Below are 9,757 nucleotides of genomic sequence, written 5' to 3'. Positions count from 1 at the left end.
AAAAAATTAGACACTTAAAGATGAAGATATTTGCGCAGTGGGATTATAAAAGTGCCTAATAAGGTTAGGTGCTTCACCCCCATTTACTTACTTAGGCCCTTTTGAAAATTGCATTAGGTGTCCTGCATCTTTAAGGGCCTTGTAGATCTTAAAAAGCAACAAAGAGTCCTGTGGCAAATATTTGTTAGTCTACAAGGTGCACAGGACTCTTTGTCGCTTTTTACAGATCCAGACTAACACGGCTACCCCTCTGATACTTGTAGACCATTGTAAATCTGTCCCAAGACCCACAGCTGGTGCAAATTGCTGTAGTTCCTTTTTCTTTAGGGAGCTACACTCATTGACACCAGCTGAGGATCCAGCCTGACATAAAAGAAAAAAAAATGTCTTTAGAGAAGTCTTTATTCCCTTTTTTGGATAAACTGTAGATCAGTACATAGGTATTTCCTTTTCTGTAATAATAAAATGATACTGAAACACAAATACGTTTCTCCATTAAATGCTATATATATATATATATATATATATATTATATATATAATTTTCATTACGTATTTTTTATTTTGTATTCTCAAAACTACATTATCGAAATATAAATTTTAAACAAAATGAGATTCTGGCCCTGGGATTTCTAGTCTAAAAGTTTCCTTTTATTTTAATAGTGTGACTAGCTTCCGTAGTTGGAATTGAAACAGTTTACGTTTCCTGTTGACATGAGAGATTTACTTTTTGACACTAAATTTATGTATTTGTTGCTCATGCTCATGATGAAGGAGAAAAATTATTCTACTTAACCTCTGAGGATAGGACAAGAAGCAATGGGCTTAAATTGCAGCAAGGATGGTTTAAGTTTGACATTAGGAAAAGCTTTCTAAGCACTGGAATAAATTGCCTGTGGAGGTTGTGGAATCTTCATCACTGGAGATCTTTAAAAGTAGGTTAGACAAATACCTGTCATGCATGGTCCAGACCAGTGCTTCTCAAAGTCGTGCTGCCACTTGTTCAGGGAAAGCCCCTGGTGGTCCAGGCCAGTTTGTTTACCTGCTACGTCCGCAGGTTCGGCCGATCGCTGCTTCCACTGGCCGCGGTGCATGGCTCCAGGCCAATGGGGGCTGCGGGAAGGGCGGCCAGCACATCCCCTCTGCCCGTGCTGCTTCCCGCAGCCCCCATTGGCTGGGGCAGCGAACCACGGCCAGTGGGAGCTGTGATTGGCCAAACCTGTGGACATGGCAGGTAAACAAACTGGCCTGGACCACCAGGGACTTTACCTGAACAAGCAGCAGCACGACTTTGAGAAGCACTGGTCTAGATGATACTTAGTCCTGCCATGAGTACAGGGGACTGGACTAGATGACCTATTCCGGTCCCTTCCAGTCCTACAATTCTATGATTACCTGGACCTTTTGGTTATTACTAAATAATAATAGATACCCCTTGAAATTAAATAATAGTAATAATTAATTGACCAATATCATGAATGTGGAATATGTTGGCAATGACAAAGAATGTGGCATGTAGCGGGGTGACAACCCTCTCCAGCCTGGAAGGGGTTGGAAAAGCCCTGCAGAGGGCTGGGGCTGGGCAAGGAAGTAAAACCCTGGCTGATTGGGGGAAGTGGCTGCAGCTGGGGCCACGCCCCAAACTGAGCAACAGGGCCTTATAAGAAGGCCAGGGAAGCCAAGAGCAGGAGAATCTCTCTGTTTGTAGAGGGAGATGGGCCTGTCTGCAGGGAGCTAGAGACTGGGTACCTGACTGGGTACCAGGGCTGGGGAAAGGCAGAGCAGCTGGGGAGCTCCAGCCTGGAAAGCCCCAGGCTGTGGCCTAGCATTGGGCCAACAGGTACTGGGGGGTTGCAGGGGGCAGGTACTGGGGGGTTGCAGGGGGCAGCCCAGGGGTAGGCCAAGGCTCCAGGTCCAAACCCAACCTTGCCAGTGATGAGTAGGCTGATACTACAGTCTGCCCCAGGGTGCAGGGGCTAGACAATGACTGGCAGTAGCCATATACTGAGGCAAGGTGGGGATAGTGGGTGGGGGTTCCCCTCTGGAGGGGAGACCCTAAGAGAAAGGGGTTCCTGCCAGGAGGCAGCACCCCGTGTAAAAGGCCACCAGGTCCAGGGAGGGACATGGGGGCCAGAGGATGAGTGGATTACCGGCCTGCAGAAGGTGCTCCAGAGCTGGAATGAGCTAATTCCCAGAAGTCACCAGCAGGAGGCGCTGCAGGGGTGAGTCCGCACGTCTACAGGCATAAGATTTCAGGATGCATATATCTCTAGATAATGTATATCCTGACCATAACTTACATTGCAAAAAAGGTCTTTCTTTTGTACTTGTATCCTATACACATAATGAAGTGTCTGGTATTGTGAGGGCTTGATACTGAATTGTCAGAGAAAATTGAGTTTCTGAACCGTAATAGGAAATAATTCACTATTGAAAACAGATGAAGAAATCACAGGAGAAATTGGCTTATTTTTGATTTATACGATCTTCAACTTGTCTCAGGACCTAAGTATTTTTTTGCGGGGGGGGCAGAGAAGGAAGTTCTGTAAGGGAGAGAGAGAATTTGATGTCAGGTATTGTTATCTAAATGCGTTTTTAAAATTGTCCATATTTAGAGGGTTCCAGTGAAATGAACACAAAGTGAGGACATGGTACATCACTTTTTACTGGCAGTAATTGGCCCTGTGACCCACATGCACACATCATTGTGCACAGTAATGCAGACCAGTACAAAACCCTACGGTAGATGGTTGCAGCTGCATTCATTGTAGAGACTAATGCACTTCTTAGAAATTATTGTTGTTGTGCCTAGGAACCCTAGTCTTGGACCAGGACCCCGTTGTGTTAGGTACAAACAGAGAACAAAAAGATGGTCCCTACCCCAAAGAGCTTACAATTTAAATGGATGCTTTTATCCTCTGAGTTCCCCTCCCCACAACCCCACTTCATCTCAGTCCTACTCAGACTGGAGTGTGACTCCCTGTTCTAATTTCAGTTGCAATTTATCTCCTAGACTTCTTTCTCTTTTAATTTTGAGCTAAGAAGAAAAGCTTTCCACAGTGAGATCTATTAGATTGCAGAATGGTGTCCCGAGGGAAATGACAAAAGCAGGTTCCCTAAAGATAAAATACTCTAAAATATGCACAAAAGGGGTTAGGTGTTGTGGTGCTCAGTGTCACAGCGCTTAACTTTGAGAAGTCTGGAAAATTGCTGAGATTCAAAAGGCTGAATTAGGCATCTAAGCTCCTATACAATGAACGGGAGGAGAAAGGTACCTGAGTGACTGTGATTCACAAAAGCCAGCATGCTTGCTTGGGATTATGGTGACCAGACAGCAAGTGTGAAAAATCAGGACAGGGGGTGGGGGGTAATAGGAGCCTATATAAGAAAAAGCCCCCAAAATCAGGACTGTCCCTATAAAATCAGGACATCTGGTCACCCTACTTGGGAGCTGCCTAAGCTAGGCAATGGGAGAGACTGATGAGAAGGATGTGTGTTAAGTCCCATCCCTCTCATGGAGATAGGTGCCTATTTCTGCTAGTGATTCACATTCAGGAACCCCCTTTGGAGTCTGCAAGAAGCTTGAGTGGGCGGAGGGAGGAGGAGGACTTCCCTGATAACTTTTAGCACAGTGGTGAGGGTACTTACTTGGGATGTGGGACACTCACTGGTTCAAGTCCCTTACTTTATCTGAGGTGGGGAAGGGATTTGAAAAGGAATCTGGTTGATGAATCACTCTAGGGCTTAGGCAGGAGAAAGACATCCACATGCATACAGTGAGGCAACAGTGCGTATGCTCAGAGTCTGCTGCCTTGGGAATTTTTACTGCAAAACCATAGATGTTGAGTGAGTTTAGGCATCTACAGAGTTCTGCAGGTGTTTGGTGCATTGCAGTGGAGACAAAACTGGGACTTGAGTGCCTAAAACAAGGACTTGGGTATCTAATTCCTTTTGTGCATCCAGGCCCAAATGAATAGAACTTTTCCATTTCCAAGGATAATTGATCCAGTTTTGCAGCCCCTCAGCTGGGTTCAGTGAACCCAATGCCTGAGTAACGAGTGCCAGATCAGGCTTCATAAACCCTATGCAAAAGGCTCTTTTAGTACATATACTGATTTGTGCTTCTGTTCAGGGCCGACTCCAGACCCCAGCGCACCAAGCGCGCGCTTGGGGCGGCATTTTGCCGGGAGGGCAGCAGGCGGCTCCGGTGGACCTCCCACAGGCGTGCCTGCGGATGCTCCACCAGAGCCGCGGGACCAGCGGACCCTCCGCAGGCACGTCTGCAAGAGGTCCCCCGGAGCCGCGGGACCGGCTACCACCAGCGCGCCCCCCGTGGCGTGCCACCGTGCTTGGGGCGGCCAAATTCCTAGAGCCGCCCCTGCTTCTGTTAATAGTGTAATGAAATGTCTGAGTCTATTCAGCACTTGTAGATCTTTAGTGTATTTGACTCCTTCATATTACAGCACCCTGGCTGCCGCCCTGCTTGTTCTCAAAGAGCAGAGTATTAAAAATGACCCTTACAATACATGAAACTATATTTTATTAAGTTTCCTAATCAGTTTATTGTTTCAGCAGGGTGCATTGCCTAAAACAAATATCCTGGACCCTTCATGTCTTAGCAGCTATTTGTAAAAGTAGACAACATAAATGCGGAGTGTACACTGATGCCTGGGTACTGTGAGACTAACAGATTGGAAAACTTATATTTTCTGGTTATATACAGTAGTGACCTTTTGATTCACCTGAGTTATATCACTACTTGCCTAAATAATATGAATGGGGTTTGGCCCTAATCACAGAAAAGACTGACTAGCAATATATTTTAGGTTGTACTACTGCCCATCTCCATGGTATCAGAGCACCTTCCATAGAACAGATTGGCACTAGCTGTGTCCCTAGTGGACTTCATGGAATCTCTGCCTCTTCTCCCTTTTCATATTATATAAAGCTCTGGTTGGACTAGGGTGGGATTTTTTTATTCTGTTGTGTTTTTTAGCAGAGATGAAGAGAGAAAGAGAAGCAGTTAATGTTATCAATGTTGCTCTGGTATAGTGCAAAAGCTTGATCAGATAGGAAATGCTGCAAAACAGTCCTAAGATTTAGAAACACTTTAATTTATTTTTGAACTCTGTACAAAGGTTTTAACAAAGTATTTGGCACTGAAAAACAATATGAACCACAGGATTGCCTGGATAGTCAAGTCAAATATTTTTAAGAGCTCCACTGTTGATTGTGACTTAGGGAAGTGCATTAGTCTCATATTTTCTTGATTTTTCTTTTTCCATTAAGAAGAGTGATTTCAGTATCACCTCTCCTGAGTATTACTTTCTGGGAAGAAAGTAACATTGATAGAAGGGGTCTTAAAGGAAGTGGTTTTTGTTTTCCTGGAAAACTTGTGCATGAGTTTAGGGCACCGTGGCTGTCTGGTTTTATATCCTGTTGAGTGGCATGACTTTGTTTCCTTGTCATCTTTTATCTTGAGGTCAAGGAACTGATACTGTACTTTATAACAGCAGTGTAACTTCATTTCCTCAACATCTGTGCTCAAGGCATGTGTCTAAAAACAACAAATTCATTTCACGACTGTCTACTTTGTTACATGTAGGGGACTTTGAAGTACTGTATGTATGTCAAATAATGACAGTTTCACACAGGAGAAAACAACACATTCTTCCTCATTTGGGCAGAGATCTGAGATGTATATTAGCAAACAATTTTCTTGAACCTTTTGTTTCATGCCAGCATTTGAAAAGAGAATAGACTGGCTTGCCATGGACTCTGATGTGGCACTAGTATTAAGCTGACTGCAGTCAGGAACAGCCCACCTTACGCTGCAGACCCAAACTCCAGTGCATTGCATTTGGGGTTTCTTAAATGGTTTAAGATGTGAACTTGCAGTTACGGTAAGTTGATGTTTGACTCATTTGTTAATATGCAAAGCTCTTTAAGATTTGTGGGCGGGCTTAGGAAATATTGCAGTAATAAATTATGTAGCACAGATGTTCCTTACCAGGCTTTATCAATACTGGTGACCTTTTACCTGTAACTAATGCCAGACTTTTACCTTTAACTGTGAGATGCATGGGCCTGATAAATGTTTTACATAAAGGGCTACGTTCATCCTTGGTCAATGGAGCTACAATAAAGAAGAATTTGGCCCTAAATGAAATAGTCTGAGGGAAAATGAAGGTTAAAAATGGAGTGTAAACAATTAGTAAAATCTGTACCACGCTTCTTTAGTCTCAACAGACTTCCCTCTGGCCCCCATTTGGTATATTACTTGGTCCTTATATACTGAGATCTCAATTGTAAAAAGTTCCTCAAAAGTAGCAAAGTGTTCAGTCAATGTAGACTTCTTTTAACAAATTAAGAATATATTCTTCCCAAATATCCCTTATCCAAATATGATGGTGGTTTTACAGATGAGGAAATTTAACCACAAAGTGTTTAAATGTCTTGTCTAAAGCCCACAGAAAATAAATAGCAGAGGTGGGATGGACATTTTGAGGTTACTCCTAGTTTCATGCTGAATCCACCAAGAGGAAGTATGGTCCAGTGGTTAGGGCACTATCTGAGACCAAGAGTTACAGACATACAGTGTGACCTAGAACAAGTCAGATAGTCTCACTGTGCCTCAGTTCCCCATCTGTAAAATGAGGATATAGCACTTCCCTACCTCAATAGGGTGTCATGAGGATAATGCATTAGAGATTGTGAGCTGTTCAGATACTATAGTGATGGGGCCCATATAAATACTTTGAATAGGTAGGCAAACCGGACTATATAGTCTGTCTTAAGTAAAGCTGTGTGACTCTTACTGGTGAAGTGAAATGTCCTCTGCTTTTTCTCCAAGTTTCTGTGGGCATGAAAGGAGCTATTGCTTCCATGCTTTCCTTATTTTGGGGCTGAGAGACGTGGGGACCGCTCAGAGCCCTGTATATTCTGGGACCTCTCGGTGGAGCAGAGGCAGCATTAAGATCAGGACTGTTAATGAATCCACTACTGCAGGATGGGGTGAGTGGCCACTGGTGCAGAAATGAGAGGTAGTGAGGAAGCAGTCAGGCCACTCTACCCTTCCCCATTCCCCATCATCACCATCCCAGAAGAACATCACAGTAGACATAGGGGAGGGTGGCCTACCAGCTAGCCCCCAAAGACACTGGAAGGGACATCATGCTGGCTGCTCCATGAAGACAGTGTGAGAAAGGGGCATGTGTGGTGGGAGGAGAGTATAGGGGTGAGGCATAACACTTCTGAATCCCTCCCCCAGAAGACAACTGCAGTACTAGGAAGATGAGGTAAAATGGAGCCCAGCCAGGGCCGTTCCACCTCTGTCCCACCTGCCAGAAATGTGGACCTAGAATGTGCAGGAGAGACCCTCAACACACACTCTAGGGGCATTAGTGGGCAGCAGAACTGCAGAGGGCAGCCAGCCAAAAACTCCAGGAGGTGGGAACAGGACCAGCCAAAGTAGGAACCTTAGGACATTCCCGTTAAAATTGGAAAATGTTGTCAGCCTTTCTCTGCCCTGTGCTGATTGGCTGTTTGCTCCAACCCACCCCTTTCCTCGGTCTCTTCACCTGAACTTGACTTTGCACCTGCCCCTCCTTTCCTTTTCTGTCCATTACTTAGGATTCCCTCCTAACTAAATAAACCACCAACAAATAAATAAATAAATAACTGTGGCACTAACATGTTTGCTAGCTTCATGTTGTTCACCTGCTTGTGTATCCTACTCTTTCCCCCTTTCTGTTCTGGCTTGAATATTTAGACCATATATTTTCAGTGTTCCTTGTACTCATCCATCTGTCTGTTTCCATTTCTTGACTCTCGTTTTACACTTAGATTGGAAGCTCTTTGGAACAGGGACCATCTTTTTGTTCTGTTGGTACAGCTCCTAGCACAATGGGGGTTCTGGTCCATGACCAGGGCTCCCAGGTGATATGGTAATATCCAGCCCTGTGGAAGGAGGCTCCAAGCAAGTTTGAAGAGCGTTGATGGTGACATATTCCTGTAATTTTGAATGAACCTGAAATGCAACAAATCAAAACTAGTATGTTCTGTACCACCCTAAAACAGGAATTGCTAAGAGCCAGACTGCCACAAGCAAACAAAAGTTGGTTTGCAGGTTCATAAATATCAGGCTTTGAAAACTGTGTCTAGCAATCCCAAATGCCATTGTATCGCTGAACAAAGATTAAAAAAGAGTAATAAAAAAACATCTGGGGGTTGAGGGGAGAAATCTCTCAAGTAGTGAAAATAAAAGACAATAAGAGTATATGCTCTGTACACTAAACTCAAACACTTATGCCATTTAGCCTGCACCTGCATTTCAGTTGTTCTGAGAGAATGATGTGAATCACTAATAATGCTCCTTAGAGCTGACAGAAGAGAAGAAATAGCCAAAGCATTAGAGAGTCAATGAGTACTTATCACCAGAAAGAGTGTATTTTTCACAGGCTGAGTACTTATTTTCAGTCATCTTAATAAGAAGAGGAATATGCTATTTGTTGGCTATATAACAGACCAGAAAAGGAGCAGACCATGCTTCAGTGACTTGAAATCAAATATTCAGGATCAGAGGAGCAAAGAAACAGTGGGCATGTGTCTGTTGCTGAGTAGCTAAAACTTCCTATAATTCAGGGCTCATCCATGGTCACTCAGTGAGTGAGAACAGCATGACAGTAATGGGATATTGCTGTCATCTAGGCTACCACTTACTCCCGCACTGAGGAAAGACTTAGCAGATGCTCTCACTACTGCAGTTGTTCTGTCACTTCAGCTTGGTCTTCTGCTCTGGCTAGACTTGAGGTGGGGGATTTGGGGATCACAAGTGCTGGTAGAGAAATTAGAAATCCTTTGCCTCTTCCATCTCAACTAACTGCTAAATTAGCACATTTTGAGGGAGAACTCGATTTTTTACAAGCCCATCTATAAAAATGATTGGCCCTTGGAAACCACCCAATGTGAACTGGCCAAAAGATCTAATGGAATCATTGTCACCAGTTTTGTCCTGTATTGTTACAAGTTATGGTCTCAGTTTCAACATGGCTTTCTGCAAGTAAAACATCTTTCCGTTCATGTTTGTACCTGAGAAAGTAGAGAAACAATAAGGAGGAAAGTCATTTATCTGTCACAATTTGAAAATGTTAAGTCTTTTGGATTCAGGTTTGCTCATATTAGTTTTAGGCTAAGGTTTGTGGTGTGGTAGAAGGCCAAATCGGGATGGGCTTCAGGATTCGGATTTTGTGAAGATGAAACTTCTTGAGCTGTTCCCATGGTTTTTAACACCAAAATCAGTAAATGAAGCCCTTTCAGTTTTGGATCCCCTGAAGAACCAAATTGTACTGTTTGTACGTGGATCATAGGATGTAGGCTGAATTCCTAGGCATCCTGAGATTTGAGAGTTAAGATCTGAGATTGACTGACTAATTTGTAGTTAAAAATGGTTTTTGTTTTTAATTTCTTTTTACATGGGTGTGTACTTCTGACACCTTTACTCACACTGAACAGCATCTGACACCATAAGAGAACTGTCTTAGTGACTATTGGTGGAATGGAAATGGAGATGTCAGACTACGAGACTGAGGTTAAAGAACTCCTTGGAGCTAGATTGGGCCTTTTAGGCACAAATGGTTTGAAGGGATGGTGTGGAGCATAGGAGAGACAGAATGCTTGCTGGAGCTCCCTGCTTGCAATGGAAGACAGTAATTTGTGACACCCTTTTGAATGAGTGCAACACACTCTGGCAGGGGTGT

The sequence above is a fragment of the Mauremys reevesii genome, linkage group 5 (genome assembly GCF_016161935.1).
Source record: "Mauremys reevesii isolate NIE-2019 linkage group 5, ASM1616193v1, whole genome shotgun sequence".
Classification (NCBI taxonomy): Eukaryota; Metazoa; Chordata; order Testudines; family Geoemydidae; genus Mauremys; species Mauremys reevesii.
The sequence above is the reverse complement of the archived record's forward strand: the minus strand, read 5'-3'. Positions refer to the sequence as shown.